Source organism: Thamnophis sirtalis, unplaced genomic scaffold (assembly GCF_051295495.1).
Source record: "Thamnophis sirtalis isolate CommonGarterSnake01/CBP01778 unplaced genomic scaffold, rThaSir2_p1.2 scaffold_2, whole genome shotgun sequence".
Lineage (NCBI taxonomy): Eukaryota > Metazoa > Chordata > Lepidosauria > Squamata > Natricidae > Thamnophis > Thamnophis sirtalis.
This window is the reverse complement of record NW_028261382.1, coordinates 169,239,962-169,264,704: the sequence shown is the minus strand read 5'-3', so window position 1 is coordinate 169,264,704 and position 24,743 is coordinate 169,239,962. Positions and strand designations below refer to the sequence as shown.

Genomic DNA, 24,743 nt, shown 5'->3' with positions numbered 1-24,743 from the left:
GTTACTGGGTCTTTTAACTTTATAGTTGGTATTTTGCTTTGAAGTTGAGCTAAACCACACTTTGTTTTATTTTATTTATGGATAATTTCAGCTATGATTCAAACAATCGCTCTTTATGACATCACATTTTAGATAATTATATATTCTGTTAAATGTATATTTTATGTTCAGATAGTTCCTGTATCTGAAGCAGGGATATATAAATGTGTTCAATTGTTGACAAAAAAAAATGTTTAAATGCTATGGAAATCAATGCTTTTAAAATTCTAATAAATGAAATTTGCATCCATGTAAATTTGTTTAAATTATAAAACAAGGGAAGAAGAGAGAAGCAAGGCACCAGCAGTTGCTGTTGTCTATCCTTGAAGTTACCCAGATACAGGGAGTGCTCGCTTGCAATGGGAGTGGTGGGAACTCAGCAATGAAACAGGAGTTGAAACTGATAGATTTATGTTAGGCACAAATATAAAAAGGTTTGGAGCAGAACAGATGATAATGCAAGCAAGGGAGGGGAGGTAGAGTAGCATCTTAGCTGGCCTTTACTTACTGACTGTTGTCCTTGCATCATTCTGATTTTGCCCTGGTTCTAATGTTTTTTATATGTACCATATTTTTCAGAGTATAAGACGCACCAAGGTTTTGAAGAGGCAATTTTTTTAAAAAAAAAATAGGTAGGTAGATAGAGGGACAGAGAGGAAGAGAAAGAAAGAGAAATACAGTAGGTAGTTAGGTAGAGAGGGTAGGTAGGTAGGTAGATAAAGGGATAGAGAGAGAGAGAGAAATAGATAGATAGAGAAATACTACTAAAAGTAGGTAGGTAGATAGGGGGATAGAAAGGGAGAGAAAGAAAGAAATGCAGTAGGGAGAGAGTGTGTGTAGGTAGGTAGGTAGAGGGATAGAGAGAGAGAGAAATAGAAAGAGTGAGAGAGAGAAATATAGTAGATAGGTAGGGAGAGAGAGAGTAGGTAGGTAGAGGGATAGAGAGGGAAATACAGTAGATTGGTAAGGAGAGAGAGAGTGTGTAGGTAGGTAAGTAGAGGGATAGAGAGAGAAATAGAAAGAGAGAGAGAGAAATACAATAGATAGGTAGGGAGAGAGAGAATAGGTAGGTAGGTAGATAGAGGGATATATAGAGAGAGAAATACAGTGGGTAGGTAGGTAGAGGGGGGGAGAGAGAGAGAGAGAAAAATACAGTAGGTAGGTAAGTAGGTAGGTAGATAGATAAAGGGATAGAGAGAGAGAGAGAAATAGAAATAGATAGAGAAATACAGTAGGTTGGTAGGGAGAGAGAGTGTGTAGGTAGGTAGGTAGAGGGAGAGAGAGAGAGAGAAATATATATGTATGTATGTATGTATGTATGTATGTATGTATGTATGTATGTAAGTAATTTAGAGTTACAACCCCTGGTATGCCCAAATATGGGAGGAAGTCCACTGCTTCCATTCTCTGTCCATCGGCTCATCACAAGAGACCATCCAGACAGAAACCCAATATTTTTACTGTTGCCTTTTGTTACAGTTGTGTTGTACCTCTCTAATACTAGAAACAAAGGAGGAAATGTTGCATCACACTGAAGCTGGTGAAAGATCCTTAGCCTAAGACATTCTTTTCACCTGGACAAATCTACTGGGCCCGATATAATAAAGAATTCTAATAAAATTCATAGTGTTGTGATGCATTCTGCCTCTTTCTGCTATGAATACCAGGCACATTAGAAATCCAGCTGTAGAAAAAGTGCTTTTGCTATACAGAGAGAATGGGAACAAAACATAGTTGATTAATGTGATGCTTGAGAATAGTGCTCTAAAAATGTATGATATCATTTATGGGCTACAGTGGGCTACACAATTTGATATCATGACCCAAAACTCCATTTTTTAATCCTCGTTCAGTGTCTTGCTTTATGTGAATTGCTTAATGTGAGATTTTTCAGGAACGTGACTCTATATGAAATTAAATAATAAATGCATTTGATATCCTTTTAAATGCAGTATGACTGCATAAAATCCAAAGCCTAAGGCAAAGCAGAATTAATTATGATATGTTTGGAGACTTGTAGTGCCAGGGGGATGTAAAATTCATAGAGAGAGTAACTGTAGGATTAGGGCAATGGTGGGATTCAAATAATTTAACAACCGGTTCTCTGCCGTAATGACTATCGGGGTAGGTGGGGCTCGGTGGTCATGTGACTGGGTGGGCTTGGCCAACTCAAAGTCACTCAGGTCGATGGGCGCTTCGCCTTAGCTGTTACAATGTAATAAGGGTTAACCGGAGAGGCAGTTTCTGTAAGCAGATCAATAAAGATTAGGCTAGGAACAACACCAGAATGTTTCCTTCCCGCCTTCCTTACAGGATTAGCCCTGTAAAGTGGAAAAAAACAAAAGGAGATTTCTTCCAACAATCGATTCTCTGAACTACTTAGAAAGTTACCAACCGGTTCTCCCGAATAGGTAACTGGCTGAATCCCATCACTGGATTAGGGTGATACTTGAGTGGTACTGAAAATAATTTCATAGGCCTTATATGATCTAGGAGGATGGACAGCAGGGGTGGGTTTCAGGCGGTTCGCGGCGCTCCCCGTGAACCGGTTGGTCGGCGAACCCGGAAGTAAGTAATTTCTGGGAACGCCGAAGGATCCACCCGCCCACCCGCGTTTCTTACCCGGTTTTGACGAGTTCTGCACTTCCACGCATGCGCAGAACGCATACAGCGCCTGCACGATCCTCCAGGAGCAGCTGGAGCATCACACAGGCGCTAGTACGCATGCGTGCACTGCACGCGTGCATGGGATGCCGCCGGCCCCGTTCCAACCGGTTTGGTTGGAACGGGGCGAGAAACCCACCCCTGATGGACAGACTTCCTAACTACTACTTCCTAACTTCCTAACTATTAAAAGCTACCAGAACTGATTTGGAGATAAGGACTTTGGAAGAATAAATGGCTCTTGAAAGGATACAAAAAGTAGTGATGAAGCCTTTGTTAAAGAAATCAAATTTAGATTGACTAGATTGAGATAATTATTTTCAGAAACATCAGATTTAGCAGTTGAAGATGGAGTAGATATACCATTTTCCATTTTGCTTGCTTGCTTACTTCTGATTCAAAAGAAGAGGTTATCTAGCAGAGGCAGCTACAATCAATTGAATCCGATGATTTATTTAGATAGCAGACAGATGACCTTTGACATGAGTTACCATTGATGGTATCCTTTGGGACAAGGAGAGAGAAGGAGTCCTTGATCAAAGGAAAGGGTCCTTTTTTTCTCTTACTTCTTACAAAATACTTTTTCAAGTCAAGCCAACTAGAAATATAATTAGATAGTTGTGCCATGCCATGCCAAATATAATCCTGGTTGTACAGCATTTTCCTTGGGGCTCTTATCTGGGCCTAATACTTTTTCCCCTCTCTCAGATCAATAGATATCTTAACAACTCATGCTTTAAGTGTTCCCATTCTGTTTTCTAAATCTGTTCCAAAGAGATGTACTAAGTTAATTTAACTAGTGGTGAAAGGATGTAATATGGGCTTTTAGGTTCATAAATTTTGACTACCTAGAAAGTAATAGACCTACTATTCAGTTTAACTGCAGATTGCCTCTACAGTAGGTTTAGCTATGATCTCACAGGCCCTGTTCCAAAAAAAACCCCTGTAAATGTGGAACTTTTTTCTTTAGGCTTTCCAGTGTGCTTATATCTCTGTATGTAAGATATTTCAGGGGAAAATAATTTGACATGATCTGGGGGTTAATTTCTACTTTAACTTTTGGAAGGTTTTGATATATTCACGGACAAAAATTATTGAGCCTTTAATTATATTTCTTATGAGAAAGCAAAACATTGGTTTATTAAAATTAGTTCAGATCATGTGAAAAATGCCATACAGAATGTTCCTTATTAAGAGATTCAAGGTAGGAATTGGTGAGCATACTGTAGTGAATGCTTCTTAAATAATGTTGCATATTATAGTTGTATTTGTGTGTTTAAATGGCAAGTATGAATTATATACAAATATAAATGTTCACAACATAGTAAAATTGTACTGTGTATTGATGAAATATGGGTGAAAATTGTAGAATGTTATCTGGCCTCCAAACAATTTTGACTGTGCATAGTTTTGTGTTTTGACCTCCCTCGTCCCACACCAACACACACTCCGAGCCAAAGATAAGTTACAGCATTTAATTAACAGACAATCAGGTCCTTGGCAGCAAACCGGCACAGACAAGCTTGGGCAGCAATCCAGCACAGATAAGCCGTGGCAGCAATCCAGCCTGCCAAGCTCACAATAATGTACTCCGACATTAGTTCCTGCGTTGACGTCTGCAAAAGGGGCATGTGCACAAGCAGTCCTTTTATAGTCTGGAGAGGAGCCTAATGACCACCAGCTGAGTCCAATCATGACCCGACAAAAGCACACACAACAAAAGCGCACCGACAAAACCGCATTGCTAAAACCGCAACGTCATCACCGCACCAACAACAGCGTGGCAACAACAGCGCAGCGACAGAAGGGTGCTTTACAACAGCGCGGCGACAGAAAGCCGATTTAAGTTAAGGTTAGGGTTAGGTTTAGGGTTAAGTTTAGGGTTAGGTTTAGGGTTAGCGTTAGGGTTAGGTTTAGGGCTAGGGTTAGGGCTAGCTTTTGAATGCTAGTAAAAGTTTATTTTGTTGCATCAAATGGAATAAATATATCAATTACAGACAGTAAAATGTAGTACTGATGTTGGCGTGCTAGGGTTGCATTTTGCTGAGCGCTTTGGAAGGCGCAGATTTGCCCTCCGCAGTTATGTTGGCGCAGAAAAGGGCTTCGCGGTTTTGTCAGTGAACCGAGTGCAATTACCTCCTGTAGCTGCGCAACTGTTCCTTACGCCTATTAGCTCTTCGGTGCCGGGCATCCAGGAACAACTCACTGCTGACCTCAGGCTCACACTCCCTTGTCTCCTCCCCACTGGTCCAAGGCTCAGGCGCCTCCTGGTGGCCAACCAGCCTCTCTGCGCCCTGCTCGGAGTCGGAACCCTGTCCAGGGTCCTCCAAAGCCGACTCCTAGGGCCCCTCGCTGTCAGAGTCTGGTGGCAGCTCCAACGGCTCCTGCTGGACCACAACAGTTTTGTATGTGGGCAGACGTCTTAATCAATATATATTAAACAAAGACATACATACAGAATGTCAGGCTCCAAGTAATGCACCCATAACAAATTATAAAACTATCCTTGTAGATTTCTTTACTGAATCATTGCTCTACACAGAAATTGATATACACATAAATTGATATACACATAAATGTGTTTTTATGACATGTTTGAAAGTAGAAAACAAAAAAAGGAGGGTTAGAAATTATAAATTAATACAGTATAGTTTGTGCTTTTTGAAACAAGGATTCTAAAAACGCTTTGAAGTGCGTCTTCAGTTCCAGTTATTCAAAATCCATTAATTTTTTTTATTGAAACTTTGCTATTATATAATATGATACTTTTCCTTGCCTTATTTCTCATTACTTTTTAATTTTTTATTTGAAAGAAGCACTATTGATGGACCTGTCAGCTATCCAGTAACATCTGCAAATTCTGGAAGGGAAAGCATAACCTGGGATATCCAGAAGACAGCAGTGAATGGTGTGAGTAAACTATACAATAATGGGTTTTGAATACCGCCTTTGTAACTATATTTGGCGCTAAGTCATCTGAATCAGAAGAAGGGCAGATGCTACATTTCACTTATTTACCCATGATAATGAACGTCAATGATTTGGCAACATGCAGAGAACATGACTTAGATATCTAATATATCAGTTTGCTTCTAATGTCAAGATGGGTCCTTATGAAAGGTTATTTTTCCTTGTAAATGAGTGAGCAAGAGAATTGTTAAAGATATGTTTTAAATATTCACAGATCTATCTTTTGGACAGTTCTGTTGAAGAGAAGAGAAATAGTACTTGAAATCTCATCCAAACATACATTATGTTAGTTGAAAAAATATTACCAGTATATTTCAACAATAAAACTTTCAAAGGAAGGTGTGGCAAAGTATGTATTATAAATGTTTGTGCTTGTCTTAGCTGTCAGAATGAACATTTATTTCCTGAATATGATTTAATTCTCCATTTTTTTCAGAGTAGGACATTCATAGCAGTAAATCTAGACTCACATATTTATTTTTGGGCCTAAATTGAATGCAACTTGCAAGTAACTTCAATTTAGAATTATGATAGGTGAACATTCTCAAAAAGCAAACTTGACACTCCATTTCTTTGTAAAATTGCACAGGATCAGACTTGTTTGGCTATCGTTTTATGTGACCTTCCTTTTGGATAGGAAGCACTTAAATAAATATTTTTAGGATTGAACTGCACAGATCATTTTTAGTTTTCCCATAATATTTAAATGGCAAAGAGTGATGATGGCCTTTGGTTAGGGTAGTATTTTGCTAACAGCCATCGGTATACGTGGCTTTATCATTTATAAACTCTAGCCCAGTGTTTCTCAACCTTGGCGACTTTAAGTCCTGTGGACTTCAACTCCCAGAATCCCCCAGCCAGCGTAACTACGCTGCTGGGGGATTCTGGGAGTTGAAGTCCACAGGACTTCAAGTCACCAAGGTTAAGAAACACTGCTCTAGCCTATTAATTTGTTAGAACTGGAAGATTTTGAAAAGACAAACAAAGATCATTTAGCAATTACCTAGTGGCAATTAGGAATAGTTCACTTTAGAAAAATATATGCAACTCTTATCTTCCTATATAAGAGTGATATATGCAAGTGTTAGCCCTTAAGAAGGAAAGATATACATGCACTCATTGTATAAGAGATTACAATTTTATTTCACCTTGATAACAACTAGGCAATATAGATTAGATTATCTATACTTAGATAATTACTTAGTGACATTCCTGGCTGTTTCCATATCTAAACCTCCATATTGAAGAGATTGCATTCAGTTCCTTGGTATATAGTTAAATCTTCTCTAATATCCATAAAGAAGACCTTGTTATCCACAGTGCCATCCCATATGGTTTTACATAACCATGTCTTTTTTAAAGGATACCTGATGGAAAGTTTTTTTTTTAAATTTGTTGTTATTGTTATGTTCTGCCTGTATGTCGTGGCAGATGAACATTTCCGCATGTGTACTGCTCTTCTTTTCAAGGTATAATTATCTAGGTTCTTTTTATGTGCAGTTGGCAGGCTGGAACAGCAAATAATGAAGACCATTAGATTTTAGAGTAGTATATCGTCAAATCTAATTCAAAGAGAATTGAGAAAAAAAAGATTTGTTTCAATTACATTTCCAACAGAAAAATGAAGGGTTTTTCTCCGGAGCTGTTCACAAAAAAGGAATAAAGTATCCCCATTTGATAAGCAGCTTTATTGCTGTGATTTTTTTAAAAAAATGCTGCAAAGTTAACTTCAAAATAGTTTGGACACACGTGAAATTGTATCCATAGCTAACGCAATTTATTAGTCCTAGAATTTAGTAATTCTTTGGGAACGCCTGGCATTCTCTTGAGTACTTCCTTTCTGTCTCCCTTGGTTCTTGTTGGATTGTTTACATTATGGAATTAAAATGGATTAACGATAAATGGTTGTTAAATGGTTTAACTCCTATTGACAGGTGTAGTGGGCACCTGCTGGCTGTTTCTATAATCAACCAATCATGCGCTCGGAGGGTGTCTCCTGATCCCCAAGAGCCAATAAAGGAAAATAAGTGGTTTATGTCAGGTTTTGAGGTAGGAATCATTTTTGGGTTTTGAAGAGAGTTGTTAAAGTCCTGGATTGGGGGGGGGGGGTGTTACCTTGGCCAAAGTTGGAAATTGAGTTTTTTTTCAGTGTAACAGGAATTGCATTAGGGTTTGGGTGGATTGCTTTATATCTCCTTTTAAATGTGTGTTTTGTGTGCGTGTGTTTAACCTAAAGGTGGCTCAGTGGCTAAGATGCTGAGCTTGTTGATCAGAAAGGTCGGCAGTTTGGCGGTTCGAATCCCTAAGTGCCGCATAACGGAGTGAGCTCCCGTTACTTGTCCCAGCTTCTGCCAACCTAGCAGTTCGGAAGCATGTAAAAATGCAAGTAGAAAAATAGGGACCACCTTTGGTGAGAAGGTAACAGCGTTCTGTGCGCCGTCGGTGTTTAGTTATGCCGGCCACATGACCACTGAGATGACAGTGCTGGCCCTTGGGCTTTGAAACGGAGATGAGCCCCGCCCCCTAGAGTCGGGGACAACTAGCATATATGCGCGAGGGGAACCTTACTTTGTTTGGGCTCCTTTAATAAAGTTAATTTCTGTTTAAATCTTAGGATTTTCTATCGTCTGCTTCAACTTGGCTGAGCTATTGGTTCCCCCAAATTTGTTTGGTTTCCCATTCGGTAGTCTTAACTAGAGGTGGGATGGGGTAAAGATTTCCCTTTTAATCCTCTCCTGGTTTATCAAAGGGCTTGTGTGGAAGGGAGAAACTACGGGTAGTTTGAAACAGAGGAGTTTCTATGACAGCAAAGGTACCTACATTTCCAGTCATTGTTCAGCTGTAGGTGTGACTTATCTCCAGAGCAAAGCACCTCAGAAGAAAAGCTTTATTGTTACAATAGGGAATTCTGGGAATTGTAGTTTAAAACTGGTCAATAAAACCCCAAACCTTGCAATGTAGAATACCCAGAATTATTAGGAAACACTGATCCATAATGATTGGCAAGTCCAGTCATTGACTAACCCATGAAGCCTGTGTCATGCTGCTTCTTGCACTAGCTGGCAGACTTCACAACACTCCCTTTCCCTAGGCTTAGAGTGTTCCTGTTAATTATTTCATCAGAACTGCATGTCAACAATAGTATCCTGGGAGTATGGCAAAAATCTTTATGCAAGAATGCTAAGCAATGTATTAGTTTACATTTTGCAGGCCATTTGAGATGTGGGGAGCAGTTCTGACTTAGGGTTGTATAGTTGTTTGAGAATTATCAGCTCTTTTTCTTGACGGAAGCAATGAAAAATTTTCTCACAATTTAAAAGTCCAAAATAGTTTGCTTCTAAACTTGCTTGCATCTCTTTTATTCCCCAGAATTACAGGCTTTGAAAGATTCTTTTATCTCTCTTTTATAAGCAACAAATCTCTGTGTACCAGCTCGCATATTTAGAGATGGGATCAACATGTGTTTAGAAAAGGCAGTGACTTATTCTTGACTAAGAACCAAAGAAGACAGCTGTTGCTTTACTTTAAATGGGCATAATGGGGAAGGCAACCTGTACAGTAGGGTTAAAGGACTGTAAGATCTTTGCCAAAGTAATAATTATTTAGCATCAATGAATTATTATTAGCATGTTTTATTAATTGATTTCTATTTTGTGCTTCTGTTGCAGAACCACCATATTCTGATATTTTCATAACAGCCACTTTAAGGCAGCTATTTTGAGGTCCTTTGGTAACCTAACACAGCAAGGATTACTACAGTTGTTGAGTTTCATTCTTTTGAAATAGATATGATAGGCAAAGTAAATCAGTGGTGGAGGAGGGGAATTCAAGATTGCAACCTGCTTTTTTTTTGTTCTTTATTCCCAAACCATCTAAGAACAGAAGGATTGATATTCATTAATATAGATTTGGAATGTGAGAATAAGAACATGTTTTACCCCTGAAGTAAGATGCGGTTGATACTAGCAGGAAGGAATATGTGGTTCATCTAATAATTGTTCGCTGCATCGAAAGTGTAGCCCTCCTTTTAAAAAATTGTATGTTGAGTTTCTCGTTGCCTCAAAAAATAATACCATACATTATGTTTCTAGGAAATTGTGTTTTGGTCATAAGCTTTATAGAAGTCAGTCAGTCTTATTCCTAAATAGATATAATTATAATCAAGGGATAAATCTTAGTTTTGAAACTGGATAATTGTGGAGTTCCTCATTTTGCTTTCTTTTTTCTTTTGCTCAGCAGAAATTCTGTTTTTTAAAAAAATGGGGGAGGAACAAATCACCCAAGGCTGTTATGTATTCAACCTTTTTGTGTGTGAAGACTTTGCATTGAAATCCAAATAAAGAATTATGATTATAGATTAGCTTTCCAATATGATAAATCTTTAACTGCATTTCCCTTTCATTCCAGCCTGAAGGAATATTATAGTCGTCCAATTTATTATAAGAAAACGGAGAGCTTGATTTGGTCTCCTATTATGGTTTCACAATTGATTTAAATAGTGGAAGTTAACCTGCATTCAGAAACGATTCTTTCATTGTAGTTTGTGCTGAGTACTACAATTGTCCATCCACAAAAATTGTAGACTTCAATCTGCAAGACGTTCTGTTGGAAAGAAAAATGGATGATAATGGATTTTACATTTTTGTGAAACTTAACAATAAATGAAGTAGGAATAACTATGATAAGACAAACATGAACTAAGTAGCATGCAATGCCAACCAAACAGTCCCATTTTTCAATATGCTATGATTGGCATCTATCAAAAAATAGGTTACTATTACTGAAGCATGAGAGGGAAGCAGTCATATTCCATCCAATCCTTATTGGAGAAAAACTATTACGTTGAGAATAGTATGTTTCCTTATGATTACGCCAGATGTGGTTCTGATACTAAAATACCTGCTGTACCCCTAAGTCTTGAGTAAGAAGTCGGGGTATCCTATGAGCACTTCATGCTATTAGAAGTGTCTGTCATCGTTCCGACATTCACCAGTGACATGACAAGAGAAGCAGTTTGGAAGTTTAAATGCTTTTATCTCCTTCTTTGTGAAACTTATGATAACCGGCAACAAATGACTGATACTAGTAAATATTGCACATGAATTCAGATCTAAACAGGTAATCCCTACACCCACTTATATACACATAGCTCCATCCCACCCATACCTCACAAGCCCCCTCCCATAACCACCCTTACCTCATAACCCCGCCCATCGTTACTCCAGGATATGCCAACATCCACCCATAAGCCAACCCCCCCTGACAAAGCACAGAATCATTGGAAAATGAAAGACCACTCCAGTCCAGGTAGAGAGGGACTTTGGGAACAAAATTAGTCCAGCCCAGTCAGGGAGAATCCAGGACCATACTTGCAGCAAACAGAATGGAAAAGTCCCCTCTCAGCACCGGCACTTGTCCTGCTGCGTTGCGCGGCTGCTGATGTCACCGCCAAACGTGCTGTGCTGATCGGGAGGGAGGAGGATGCAGCCAGGAAGGAAGAGAGCCACTCAACCACACTGTGCCGATCAGGAGGGAGCAGCCATAAAAGAGGAGAGCCAGGCCACATCACTGCGCCGATCGGGTGAAGGAAGGAGACGCCAGGATGGAGGAACGCAAGAGACTAACAGCTGGTAACCCCTCGGTCAGCTGGGCATGCGATATCGCAAACACCGTGAATGGCAGCCCGAGGGCTGACATGCCACCCCCCCTACCATTGGGATGGAATCTGGAAGATAAGTAACACTATTAGCAGAATCCATTCCTGGTTTCCCCAGGTGTCGGCGATAGAACTGGGCAACTAGGCAACACTTTTGCCAACCCAGCGTTGGAATTCAGCAGCTAAGAGAAGGATGGCCAATGGGTAGCAGAAATGATGGTTCACCAGCAGCACTTCCTCCTCTATTTCAAGTAAATCTCTATTTTCAATGAGGCTCAGTCTAATCAGCTATCGTCTACTCACAAAATCCCCTGGCTCAAAATTGTTTTTTGTAAAGAAATGCAACCTTATTTTATAGGTAATAAATTCGAATGCTTCAAATTTTGCAATAGAAAAGTATATGCTCCTGACTACTTTATAACAGTTTGTTTTATTTTATGAACATTGGCATATACGGTTACCAGGAATCTAATACAGGTAGTCCTAAAGTTATGATCAGATTGAGCCGAAAATGTGTGGTGCCAAGTGAAACATTTGTTAAGTGAGTTTCACCCCATTTTACAACTTTTCTTTGACATAATTGTTAAGTGAATCATTGCATCTCTTAACATAGTAACATGATTGTTAAGTGAATCTGGATTTCCCCATTGACTTTGCTTGTCAGAAGTTTGCAAAAGCTGATCACATGACCGTGGGACCTTGCAGCCTTCATAAATGTGAACCAGTTGGCAAGCATCTGAACTTTATCATGTGACCATGAGGACGCAACCGTAGACTTTCTAGAGCAAATGCCCACCTCTGAGTTAAGTGGTAATAGAAAATCTCAGAAAGCTTTGGTCACCCAAAGCTGGTAATCTTATTGATTTTCATCAAATCTTAGTCTTCTTTCCATTCATAATATTTCTATTCAACTGGTGGTATTTTCACTTTATCTAAGATGAAGTTTTGCTTGACGTATTAATAAAGAGATATCCTTCCTTCCTTCCTTCCTTCCTTCCTTCCTTCCTTCCTTCCTTCCTTCCTTCCTTCCTTCCTTCCTTTCTCTCTCTCTCTCTCTATTTATTTACTTACTTACTTACTTACTTACTTACTTACTTACTTATTTACTTTACTATCTACTGTGCTCTACTCAATTCTTTACTCACAGAAGTTACCTCCCTTCTTACTCTTCTAGCCTAGAAGAATTATACTTTCAATGGATATACCAAATCTCCTTGATTCTCTTCCTGACTTCCGGAAATTATGAAGATGTTATTATAACAACCACAAAGAAATCTATTTTTAGATTGCATTCCATTGTCTCATTAGCCCCTTTGATTCAATATTAATTGTCTTAGCATAATTTTCTTGTGTTTGGGGTTATAACATGGGGTTGATAACAGAACAATAACAATGTTGTTTATGATAATACTGCTGGTTGAAAGATTGCAATGTATTTTAAGCAGGCTCTTTGTCTTGAAAATTGTAGCTTATACTGAAAGCAAAAGTTAAATTTGATAACCCAGAATGAGGGCAATGAATATTCAGAGGGATTTGTTCAGGATGGAGTAATACTGAAAATGGTTTTAATTTTAATCTCATGTTTTTCTTGTTAATATATTTAAAGCCTTAAATAAATGCTGATGTCCATTCCTCTTGTAAAGTCTTTCATTTCCCAGAGTTTCCAACTAGGCTAATAACCAAATATCTGAATAGCACTTTTGAAATTATATATGCAATCACTTTGTGGAAAAGAAAATGAATTTCACCACCTATTCCTATTAACCTTACTATGTCCTTGTTATTTTGAATTCCCAGATGCCTGGGTTTTAATTTTCACATTTTTTTCTATCGTGTACATCTATTGATAACATATGTTAAGATGTTATGCTCCTAAATCCTTTTCCAAAATGTACCTAATGTGTGAACAGTACTTCAAAAAGAAAATAATAGTGAAAAGTACATTTTACTAGTTTGAATGTTTTATTTGCTTTATTTTAATTATTAAATATTAACAATTTACACTTTTTTCTAGTTGGGCTTTGTAAATACAAAAATGGCCTGCTCAGTTTAGCATTCTTAATTCTGAAACTGCTACATGCAGTATGGATATCCATTAGAATTTATCTTCGATTATTTTTTTCATTAGTTTTTGCTTCTTTTGCTGACCTTTTACCAATAGAGAGGAAATATAATTTAGCTGGCAGAGCCTTTTTTCTAGGGTAACCTCAATTAAAAAAAAATAATTTACAAATTATAGTGGATTGTCATTGACAACCTCTATCTTACTGGATATTCTTATCCCTTCCTCCAAGGCTTCACCAGCCCAGATCTAGGGAACGAAGGAAAGGAACCTTAAATTTTCCTCCCCAAAGCCAAATACATAGAATATAAAAGCTCCTTTGCTGCTCCTGAACCAGAGAGGTAGCTTTATAACATTGCAGTCTTGAACACAAGACTAATGAGAAATAAATAAGACACTAATAAACCTAGCACTCAAAAATAAATATGAGTTGATTTTTAAAATGTGAAATAGAAAACAAAGGAATAACTAGATACACAGAATTCCAAATAAATGGCTAGTAAAATAGTTATCTCTTGAAAATAGCTGTTGCTTTATCCAGTTGACAACCTGTGACACCCTGGGTATTAATAGTTAATCAAAAATTTTCTAGGGAATCCACATTCTTGGTGACTTTTGTGTAAATGAATTTATGTAGGAGAAGCTTTTTAGTGAAAAATAACAGCTGAATGTTTACTATTCATAACTCTCAGCAAGAAGTCAGTTTCTCAGTGTTTTTAGGGTCACTACCGATAATGTCAAAACTAAGGAAGTTTTATAGAATTGATGGGCATATTGTGACAATCTATTTTTCTCTCAGTGTAGAATGACTGATTGAAGAGTTGCTGATAGATATCTGTGTTTCCCCGAAAATAAGACCCGGTCTTATTTTCTTTTGGACTCCAAAATAAGTACTAGGGCTTATTTTCAGGGGGTGTCTTATTTTTTCTCTCCATGTACAGGAGGCCCACTTCTGCTTGCTCGCACTGGGGCAGGAGGCTGTGCAGTTTTGCCAGTGCTGCCGCTACAAGGCAGAAGAGTAGCTACCCCATCCTCCCCTGCAGTGGTTTACCTCAAGGCCCCCACATCCAGGCAATGTATGATGTGAACCTTATTTTACCTCACAGCAGTGGTGGCTCCCACAACCCTGTCCAGCAGGACCCTGCATGGTCGCCAGCCCAATTCTGCTTGCTCGCAGCCACAACAGAATTGGAGGCCGAGTGACGCGCCGATGCCATGGCCATGAGGCAAGATAGGAGGTGGGGGTGGAGCTGCCCCATGCACCCTGGATCGGCTTACCTCAGAGCCTCCCATAGCCAAGCCATGCACACCCTGACACCTGTCTTGTAGCCACAACGCACCACTTAACCTCCTGCTCCGTTCGGGCGGCAAACAAGCAGAAGTGGGCCAGCAGCCATGTGGGCTCCTGCTGTACATGGCTGTAAGTGCTGCCGCCGCAAGGCAGCTGTTAGGGCATGGCTAGTCCGCACGGGGGCCCTGAGGTGCGGGAAACGTGGGGCAGCTCCACTGCCACCCTGCCTCGCCTCATGGCCACAGCACTGCAAGCAAGAGATGGAATGGGCAGCTGGCCAGCTGCACAGGCTCTTAAGTAGGGTTTATTTTGGGGGTGGGGCTTATAATAGGCGCACATGTAAAACATGCTAGAGCTTATTTTTTGGATAGGGCTTATTTTTGGGGAAATTGTATCAAAAAAGGACACGGATAAATAGTTTTGCTATATTTTATATTCTTTTATCATGAGTTTTTTATTGTTGTTTTTTTATCACTGATTTTGATACCAACTAAAAGAAGCAGCATGTAAATGACTGCTATTATTAGCAGTCCTCTTTTGACTGTTGTAACTGCTGCGGTATATAGTTCATTGTCTTTGTTAGAAGCTATTCAGAAGTGTTTTTTATTCTTATTGCAATATTGACTTCACTGATGTTGAGTGGGGTTATTCCTTGAGCATGGGGGAAGGGGCGTCATGTGAGGTAGGTTTGTGTCAAGGGTGGGTTTCTCGCCCCGTTCTCGTGCACGCGTGCAGCGCACGCATGCGTATTAGCATCTGTGTGATGCTCCAGCTGCTCCTGGAGGATCGCACAGGCGCTGTATGCGTCCTGCGCATGCGTGGAAGCGCAGAACTCGTCAAAACTGGGTAAGGAACGCGGGCAGGCAAGTGCGCCCTTCGCCGTTCCCGGAAGTTACTTACTTCCGGGTTCGCCGACCAACCGGTTCGCGGGGACCGCCGCGAACCGGTTGAAACCCACCCCTGGTTTGTGTGTTTTAATCCTATAAGCCACCCGATTTGAGAAGCTATATAAATCAAAACAATCAAATAGCCATCGTGTTCTCAGTTTTCATTGTTCAGCTCTCTTCTAAAATTTAGCCTTTATTGTATTTTTGCACTGCACGTCAGCCTTAGAAATATTGGAGGTCTGGTCTGCCTTTCTACGTGATGGTTGTAAAAATATGTAAATTTTTCCCTTGATTGAAGGGTGCTTGCATTGTGTTGCAATAATAATTGCTTTTAAACTCTTACTTTGGGGAGATGTCAAAAGAAAATGCATCTTGACAGTACCCTTAAGGCCTGCCTTGTTAAAGTTCAACACCGTTTCAGTTCCTTGAATTGTTTATATTCTGTGGGTTGGGGACACTGTATAGCTATTTGAATAAGTTTTACTCTTACATAATTAACGTATTTGTAAGTGCCGGATGAACATTTGTATTCAAGTTAAATTTGGGCAGAAATACCAAACTTAGTCACTGAAAATACAAGTCACTATGTCTTTCCCTTTTTTGTAGGCCAAGTGAAGTCTTCACTAAAACTACAGAAAATCTGTATCTGCTCCGTAGCTAGGAATTCTGGATAGCAACATTAGAATGATTTAAAAATCTAGAATGGCAACTGATTGGCAATACTGCAAAGTATAGTTAACAAGAGAATTTTTTTAAAAAATATTGTAGATAGCAAAGCCAGTTGAATTATTTTTTCTATTTTCATTTATAAACATTGCATTGTTAAATAGCAGTCCCATTCATTTTAAACAAAAGATAATATTAGAGGAGGTGGATGACATGCTTATTAGTTAAGAAAGAGAATTTAAATTATGCTGAAGATCATTTTATATTTGGTGACAGAAGGACAAACAAATTCAAATATATTGACTTTAACTTCCTTGGAAGGGTTTTTCCCGTTCTGTCCCCATTCAAGACAGAAAACAGTGTACCATTGTGGTAAGCAGTCTTTTTAAGCTAATAGGTACATTGTAATTTTGAAAACATATTGGGATATTTTCTTAAAATGGTTGCCATACAGTCCTTGCACGTGCTCTAAAATGGTTCCTCTGTTACAGATCTTCATTTTACATGAAGGTTGTTCCCTTGGATGCTTTTTTGCCACGCTAATTTTTTCCCTTCCATGGAAAAAATTATGGTAATACATATTCTTCCAAACAGCTAACCTCCTTTTATTTTGTACTAATGCCTGTGGGAATTTTGGGTGGCCAGAAATGTGGCACGATAAAAGTTGGGACAAAGAAACTGAAGATTCTGAGGAACCATTCTCTAGATATTTTTAACTGATTATTTACACCAGGGAACGGGCCTTTTATGATAGTCAAAAGAGTTATATTCCATTAAGGTTCCTCTTCTAGAAAATGCATTCCAGCTGCAGCAGATTCAAAATCAAAGTGGAGAGTCAGAGCTGGCAGTGCACAGGATGCTTCCTTGATCATTTATCATTTTGCTGGTGTGTGTGTGTGTGTGTGTGCATTTATATGTCGCCCTTTTCACCATAGGGGACTAGGCAGCTTATAATCGTTTGAATTAAAGCGCAAAATAAAACATTAAGATAATAAGTATTAAGATAGACATTAAAAATGATAAATAAATATAGATCTTAACCAAATTGACCAAGATGGGAAGGAAGAGAGCAGAGTTTGCATGGGGAAGAGGTGGGGTTTTATCCATTAGCCACCAACAAAATGCTATGACTATGCATGAAAACAATGCACAGCCATGTTTTCAAGCCCTTTCGGAAGGCCAAAGGTGTGGGTGCGGATCTCACCTCTCGAGGCACAATGTTCCAGAGGGCAGGAACTATGGCAATAAAGGCTCTTCTTCTAGACCCTGCCAGCTGAAATTCCTTGACTGACAGTGTCTATGGCATGCCCCTTCCACCAGCGTGCGTGGGGCAGGCTAGTTCCATCGGGGTGAGCCAGTTTTATCAGATGTCCTGGGCCTATGCCATGAAGGGCTATATAATATCTAATGGCAGGTTGCACTAAATCTGGGCCTGCACACAAATATGTCTTTGAGAGTGAATTTGCGCTTATTGTAAGTTCAGCCCTCCAAATTCATAAATATATTTTACTTTTAAATGTTGAAATATCCTGGCTATTATAGTCTTAAGAGACTAGATTAGGGGTGTCAAACTTGCATCGTCACGGCGTCGTCACATGTCATATCAGGACTTCCTCCCCTTCGCTAAACGACGCGGCGTGGCCACCATGTGACGTCTCTGGCCCAATATACTGGTAGGACATTATCAGGGGTGGGTTTCAACCGGTTCGCGGCGGTCCCCGCGAACCGGTTGGTCGGCGAACCCGGAAGTAAGTAACTTCGGGAACGGCAAAGGGCCCACCCGCCCGCCCGCGCTCCTTACCTGGTTTTGACGAGTTCTGCGCTTCCACGCGTGTGCAGGACGCATACAGCGCCTGCGCGATCCTCCAGGAGCAGCTGGAGCATCGCACAGACGCTAGTACGCATGCGTGCACTGCACGCGTGCACGAGGACGCCGCCGGCCCCGTTCCAACCGAACCGGTTGGAACGGGGCGAGAAACCCACCCCTGGACATTATGAGCAGCACTAGGGAATGGGTTTAGCTGAACATGTTTTATAAGAGTGTTCAGAATTTGATCTATTAAATCTAGATCAATGACACTACAAATCTGTAAGCTAGCTGACATGCTACAAAAATGTCTTCAATGTTTTATATTTTATATATGTCTCTATATTTATAATATATAGGAAGATTATAAAATACTGCTTACAGCCATTTTTTGCCATCAATATGGTCTACTGATTCCAAATAATTAATGTCAGGGTGTTTCAATAACAGTTTGGGGAAAGAATACACCTAAAATACCATAGAATAAATTCTTTGTCCTTGTTGGTTAAGGAGTCTCTGTCCCTTGGATGAAGTCCTAGTTATTTTGCAGAGACATCTTGTGGTTGTTTTGCATGACTGCAGCTATATGTCAAATTTTACTGTAAGTTTGTAATACTACAAATTACTTCAATGAACAGAGGAGGGAGAAATACAATGTGCCAGCTGGCTTTATATATAGGTTCTAAATATATGGATCAGACTAAAACACTGCAGTTCCCTTGGTGTTTGGCTTATGATGGCAATAGCTTTCTTATTTCTTCGTTTGCATCTATTTTCAAACATTGTTTCATGAATTAAAGTTACCCCTCTTAAGGTGTTTTTTTTCCTATTCTTCAACTTGATTTCTCAGAAAGGTGATGGTATATAAAATGCAATAATATCATATTTTCAGCAGCTACATTCAGGAGTATCAGCTAAGACTTTTTGATGCAGTAAGTTTAAATTGAAGCAAGTGTTTATCAGAGGGATTAACGGGATAGGTTTTTGTGCACATTGCTCCGTACTGTTGTGGATTTCCATCTACCATGTTACTCAAGATTGCCTACTTCCTCAAGTAATGTGCATGTTTTTACTTGTTATTTTTAGCCAATCTGGAACTGGTTTTCCTCTCTTGGAAAGAAAAATGCATTTTGTTTAAAGAAGTGATTATGTCCACAACAGTGGTGGGTTTCATAAATTGTTTGAACCTACTCTGTGGGTGTGGCCTCCTTTGTGGGAGTGGCTTGCCACCCATGTGACCGGATGGGAGTGGCTTGCCACCCATGTGACTGGATATGAAGATGCCGACGACACTTGTCAGAACCACCTTAAATTACCTCACACACAGCACTGGCATGCATAAGAATATGATATAAACTTATTTTTTAAAAGGCATCTTTGGTTTGCGTTAAAACAACTTCAACACACGCAATGTTCTGATTGCACCACAAACGCAGTAGTCATCCTTGCCTTTCACAGAGGCACTGAGTTTTATAAATATGAGCATGATAGTGTAGAATAATCATATCCAAGGACCAGTGGTGGGTTTCAAAAAAGTTTGGAACTTCTTCTGTAGGTGTGGCCTGCTTTCCGGGTCCACTGGTGGAACCTCTTCTAACCGGTTCGGTAGATTTGATGAACCGGTTCTACCGAATAGGTGTGAACTGGTAGGAACCCACCTCTCAGCAAGTGATTGTGGACTCAGGCTTCTTGGAGAATCTTTGTAGCACCTTTTCCAACTAACAAATTCAGCCATTATAAACTAACAAGTCTCTTCCTCTTGTAGTATACATAAAGCATGTCTCAGAGTTATGAGATACTGTACAACATTCTCCAAATGTCTAGTGTAGAGTTAATTTCATTTGTACTTGCTAAGATACTAGTAACTTTTCAGTGATTTCTCAGAATTTGAATTATGAAATGATAGCTGTGTAGTTGTGACTAGCACTTGTTAGAACAGTGAAGGTGTAGACGTTTATGCAGGAAACTGTCAGAGTCTATGCTTTCATTTAAGTGTTATTGACACATGTTACGATGTATTAGAGAAATAATGTTTTTGTTCTTTCATTTTTAAAACTTGATTAAGCTGCTCTTATTAACACAGAGGATTTTAAATAAGATCAAAGTATTTTAGATTAGAGTGCTCCCGCCACACTCATATACACATACCTTTATCAAGGTATTTTATTTTACTTTTAGTAGTCCAATTTGATACAGGAATGTGTGGGGTCCGTGTGTGTACACATACATACATACCAGTTTTTCTGCTTGCATTTTTACATGCTTTCGAACTGCTAGTTGGCAGAAGCTGGGACAAGTAACGGGAGCTCACTCAGTTATGTGGTGCTAGGGATTCAAACCACTGAACTCCCAACCTTTCTGATTGACATGCTCAGCATCTTAGCCACTGTACCACTGCATCCCTTTTTTAAATTCATCTAGCACAGTGATGGCTAAGCTTTTTGCCATGGCATGCCAAAAGCGGGGGGAGCACATGGGGAGGGCAGGCACACATGACCCCCCGTGCATGCACATGTGCCCCCCCTGTGCATTTGCGTGCGACCCTCAGCTCTCCCCCCTCCGCTTTTGGTGCTCAATGGCACAGTGGACCTGTTTTTCGCCCTCCCTAAGCTCCAGAGGCTTTCTAGGAAGGTGAAAACGGCCTCCCCCATCGCCCTGCAGGCCCTCCAGAGGCCGGAAATGGCCCATTTTCTGACTTCCAGGTTGCCTGTAGGGCTGTTTTTCCTCTCTCTGGAGGCCCTACGGGCAACCGGACATTCAGGGACTGACTTCCGGTTTGCTCGTTGGGTTGTTTTTCGCCCTCCGGAGGCTTCAGGGAAGCTCCGGAGGGCGAAAAACAGCCGAAAATGAAGGCCAAAATCAGCTGGTGCGCTGGAGCTGGCAAGGCAACACCTCGCGTGCCCTAAGAAATGGCTCTGTGTGCCACCTGTGGCACACGTGCCATAGATTCACCATCACGGATCTAGCATAATACAAAACGCACATCTTACTCGCTATTTAGGTTGAGTAGTAACAGTGGCAAAAGGGTTTAATACTGTGCTATATATCAATTCCAGTTAGACCATGCATTAACTTTTTAGATTACTAAATAGGTATCTCTTTCCCCAAAAAATTATGTGGTGTTGGTAGCAGAATGGGTAGGGACTGAAGGGCTTGAAGTATTTCGATAGGGGCTTGATTTTGATATAGTTTAGCAGTAGTAGTCTATTTTACAAAACAATGGAAATAAATTCAATAATACACATTTTGAATTGTGTATTGTAAATAACACTTTCTGAAAGATAGCAATTTCTAGATACGTGTATGCATGTATGTACAGTATATATCAATATCTTTTATAGAAAAATATATAATGTTGACCATATTTTAATTGCACCTGAAACTCAAGTGCTTTAAACCTTTTTTGAAACACCTGGTTTACCTTTTTACAGATGAATACTATTTGCATATTCCACTCTTTGAATCTGAAATTAAACAGCTCTTCCTCAGAAGTTATTTTGAGAGGGGTATTTGGTTGCTTGTGGTTTTTTTTTAAATATATGAAATTAAAATGCTCAATAGTCAGCATGTTTTAATGTCAGCCAAGATATTAAGCCAGCAGCTTCAACTTAGTTATTGATGTGAGTAAAAATGCATATTCACTCTCTCACTTGATTCAAAATGTGCTTCCTTTAGTGCCTACTTTTAACAGGGATGTGGCAATTAGAAAGCCACAAGGAAGGGTTACTCAAATTCAGCATAGAATGAGGTATTTTGCATTGCCAGCCTGTTGAGTGAGCCATTCTAAAGAACAGGCAAAGAGATTAACAAAAGATTAGTTTCGTTTTGAAATTTGTGTAACTACTTAAGTTTTACGGTTTCTGCATTTATTTCTATACTTTCTGATCCTTGAATAAAGTTAATCATTTTTAAGTAAACATTTGAAACAATAGTAATTACATTTTTAAGTATACATGAAATATTTTATTATTGTTACTATTTGAAAGATAGATATGTCATTGTCACCAAAATAGGGGGAAAAAAACTGTCATTTCCTCTTGAGGAAAAGCTATGTGCTTAATTAAATTGGATCTCTAGGTGAATTATTAAGCATGCTGCCCTATATTTACTAGGCAAGCCTATTTGATAGTAATTTATAATTAGACCACCTATTGGCATGAGGCAATGCCCTTATTTTAGAAGTTTATTTAGAAAAGACATATTTTGTACTTAGAAATTTTTGCTGTTTCAGTTGAAGCTAGGCAATAACTTTCTTGTTCAACAAGAATGGTAAAATAGTCAGCTAGTATTTACCATTAGATCAGATTATAAAAAACCCTTTTTTTAGCAATTAAATACAAGTTTGCAGATTGCTTCAGGTTGAAGGAGGAGATGAGTGGGTTTGCTGTTAATAATTAGTCAGCTCTTCTTTAAAAAAATATTTTGTGAAGTGATGCTATTCTAAATACGTTTTTAGAATTGTGTAGGGGGTTATGAGTCATTACTAGAAATAACACATAGGTGAAATTGTAGTATCCGTGTAGTATATAGAAATGGAAGAATTGCTTCTGTTTAAAGATAACATCTGCTGGCTTCATGAGACGTCAAAAATGCTGAAAATAATTCTAAGTTAATTTTAAATATAATTCACTTTAATTTTATACTCCTTTCAAGTGTCCCATATTACGTATGTTCACTATATATGTTCACTATATGTGAACACTTTGGTGGTCTACAGATTTGTTTCTCTCTGTTCCCTTTCCCAAATATTACACTGAGGCTGGAACTGCTATCTTGACGTGAAGATATATTGCATCATCCATTGCCACTGTAAAGTATTGAAATCTCTTTGTCTTGCCTGGTGCAAGTGCAGATTCCTGTATAAATTTGAGGCCTTTAATTTGAGACCCAGAAGTTCCTTCTGCTTTCTTCTGTCTGTAGTAAAGGAATAAAAACACAGAAATAAGCTCATTCTGATCAAGAGTTTTAGGTAGATTATAAACTTAGAAGGGGCAGTTTCATAACCCCCTCCTCAGTGCAGAAATCCTAATTAAAATGATCCTTATAGATGGCAACGCTGCGTCTGTTTGAACTCATCAGTGAAGGGCCATCCACTGTCTCTAGGCGATTGGTTTCACTGCTAAATAACTAAGTTAGGGAACCTATTTCCTCTTAACATTTAGATAGAATCTGGCTTCTATTGGAAGAAACTGGTTCAAGTGAAAAAAAAATGCAGTTCAGCTTAATATAGACCCAGCTTAAAAGCTGGGTCTATATATCAGGCAAAGCCATTAAAATGTATAAATAGTATTTTATGGTTTAGCAAACTCAGAAAATTGTAAAATGAACAAAGTTAGACAAACCAGGGCCAGCCCTATCTTCAAATTAGACCAAATTGGTGTTAATGAGAATTTGCATACTTAGGGCCTTCCTTCAGAATTGAAAAATAGCTATTCTCAAATAAAAGTATTGTTTATTAAAAAGCCATTGCCTTAAGCTATTTATTTATTTAGTGTATGGCATATCATACATGGACTAGTAGTATATATTAACATTGCAACTAGTTTAGTAGAACCCAATCAAATATAAATATTAATAAGATCTGTGTTACTTCATTTTTGTTGCCAAGTATTTTGAAAGCCAGCAAAATCTACAGAATAGTCTGCCTGCCAGCAGTTGCTAGTTCATTTAGTTCAAGCTGTCATGCTATCCAGAGTGCACCACTTAATCATCCTTAATCTATATCAATCCTATCCCATTGTCTTTCCATTTTTTGTGATATGTAACTTTGAAGTTGCAGTCCTGTTCGTATGTGAATAAGATAACTATGTTTACAATTTAAGTATTTTCAGTAATTTCTAGTCTTATAAAACTGACTGTTTAGAACATAATTCAAACATTTAGGTTTACACATATGTAACGGCATTTTTCTTCATAATCATATTTATCTCGAAAAACTTCTACTCTTCTTAAAATTTTACAAGCTAAACGAGCAGACTCTTTCCTTCACTCTAACAAAAGAATGGTTGGTTAAAAATGTTTGTTTATAAATTTTCTTGGCGCTTCCTCCTTATACACATACACAGACATGCAGATTGTCACTGTAGTTAGCAATCTGTAACTGGCAACCAAATTGTTTTGTGTAGATATTTGTCTGTTTGTTTTTTTAACTAAAGCCGCAAGTAATCAAAATAAAATAACATATATTCACATATGTATCATATAATAAGAGCCAACATAGTGGCTAAACTTGTACACTGAAAACCAAGATTCAAAACTGGTCAATGGTATCATTCATTGGATGACCCATTGAATTTGTTCAGACATAATGTAATAAATACTATTACAAGTTTGCAAAATCAAAATGTGTCATGCCCAGAATTGTTGTTTTGAGTTCAGAAAGGGGTTTCTGGTTGAACAGTTCTGGAACTGTTCTGAATATGAAATATTTGGAAATATTCCAAACTTGAAGAGTTTTGCATAGTTCTAGAATTTGTGTAGGTGAATTCATTGGATTCGTAGACTTTCTGCTTTCACTGTAATTACAAGGATATTAGAGGGATCTGTTTTTATTGTCAATTGGTTATTGTGGTTAATTTTATTTATGGGTTTCTGAAACAAGTCAGAATAATTAAATATGGTTTAAAGATACTTATTTTATATTTCTGTGCATTGACTGGCTGTCCAATTCCAATGAACTCTAGAAACTTATTTCAATAAAT

General features: G+C 38.8%; 1 protein-coding gene across 5 annotated transcripts in view; it reads left to right on the top strand.

Moving 5' to 3' along the window:
• Positions 1 to 24,743, top strand: part of ATXN1 (ataxin 1) — a 214,203-nt gene that overhangs the window by 138,452 nt on the left and 51,008 nt on the right. For 4 of the 5 annotated variants that reach the window (XM_087707423.1, XM_087707427.1, XM_087707422.1 and 1 more), the window contains one exon: positions 5,517 to 5,613. The gene's annotated coding sequence lies outside the window, so the exon portion shown is untranslated. The remainder of the gene's footprint in view (positions 1 to 5,516; positions 5,614 to 24,743) is intronic. The other variant, XM_087707426.1, reaches the window with a different exon arrangement.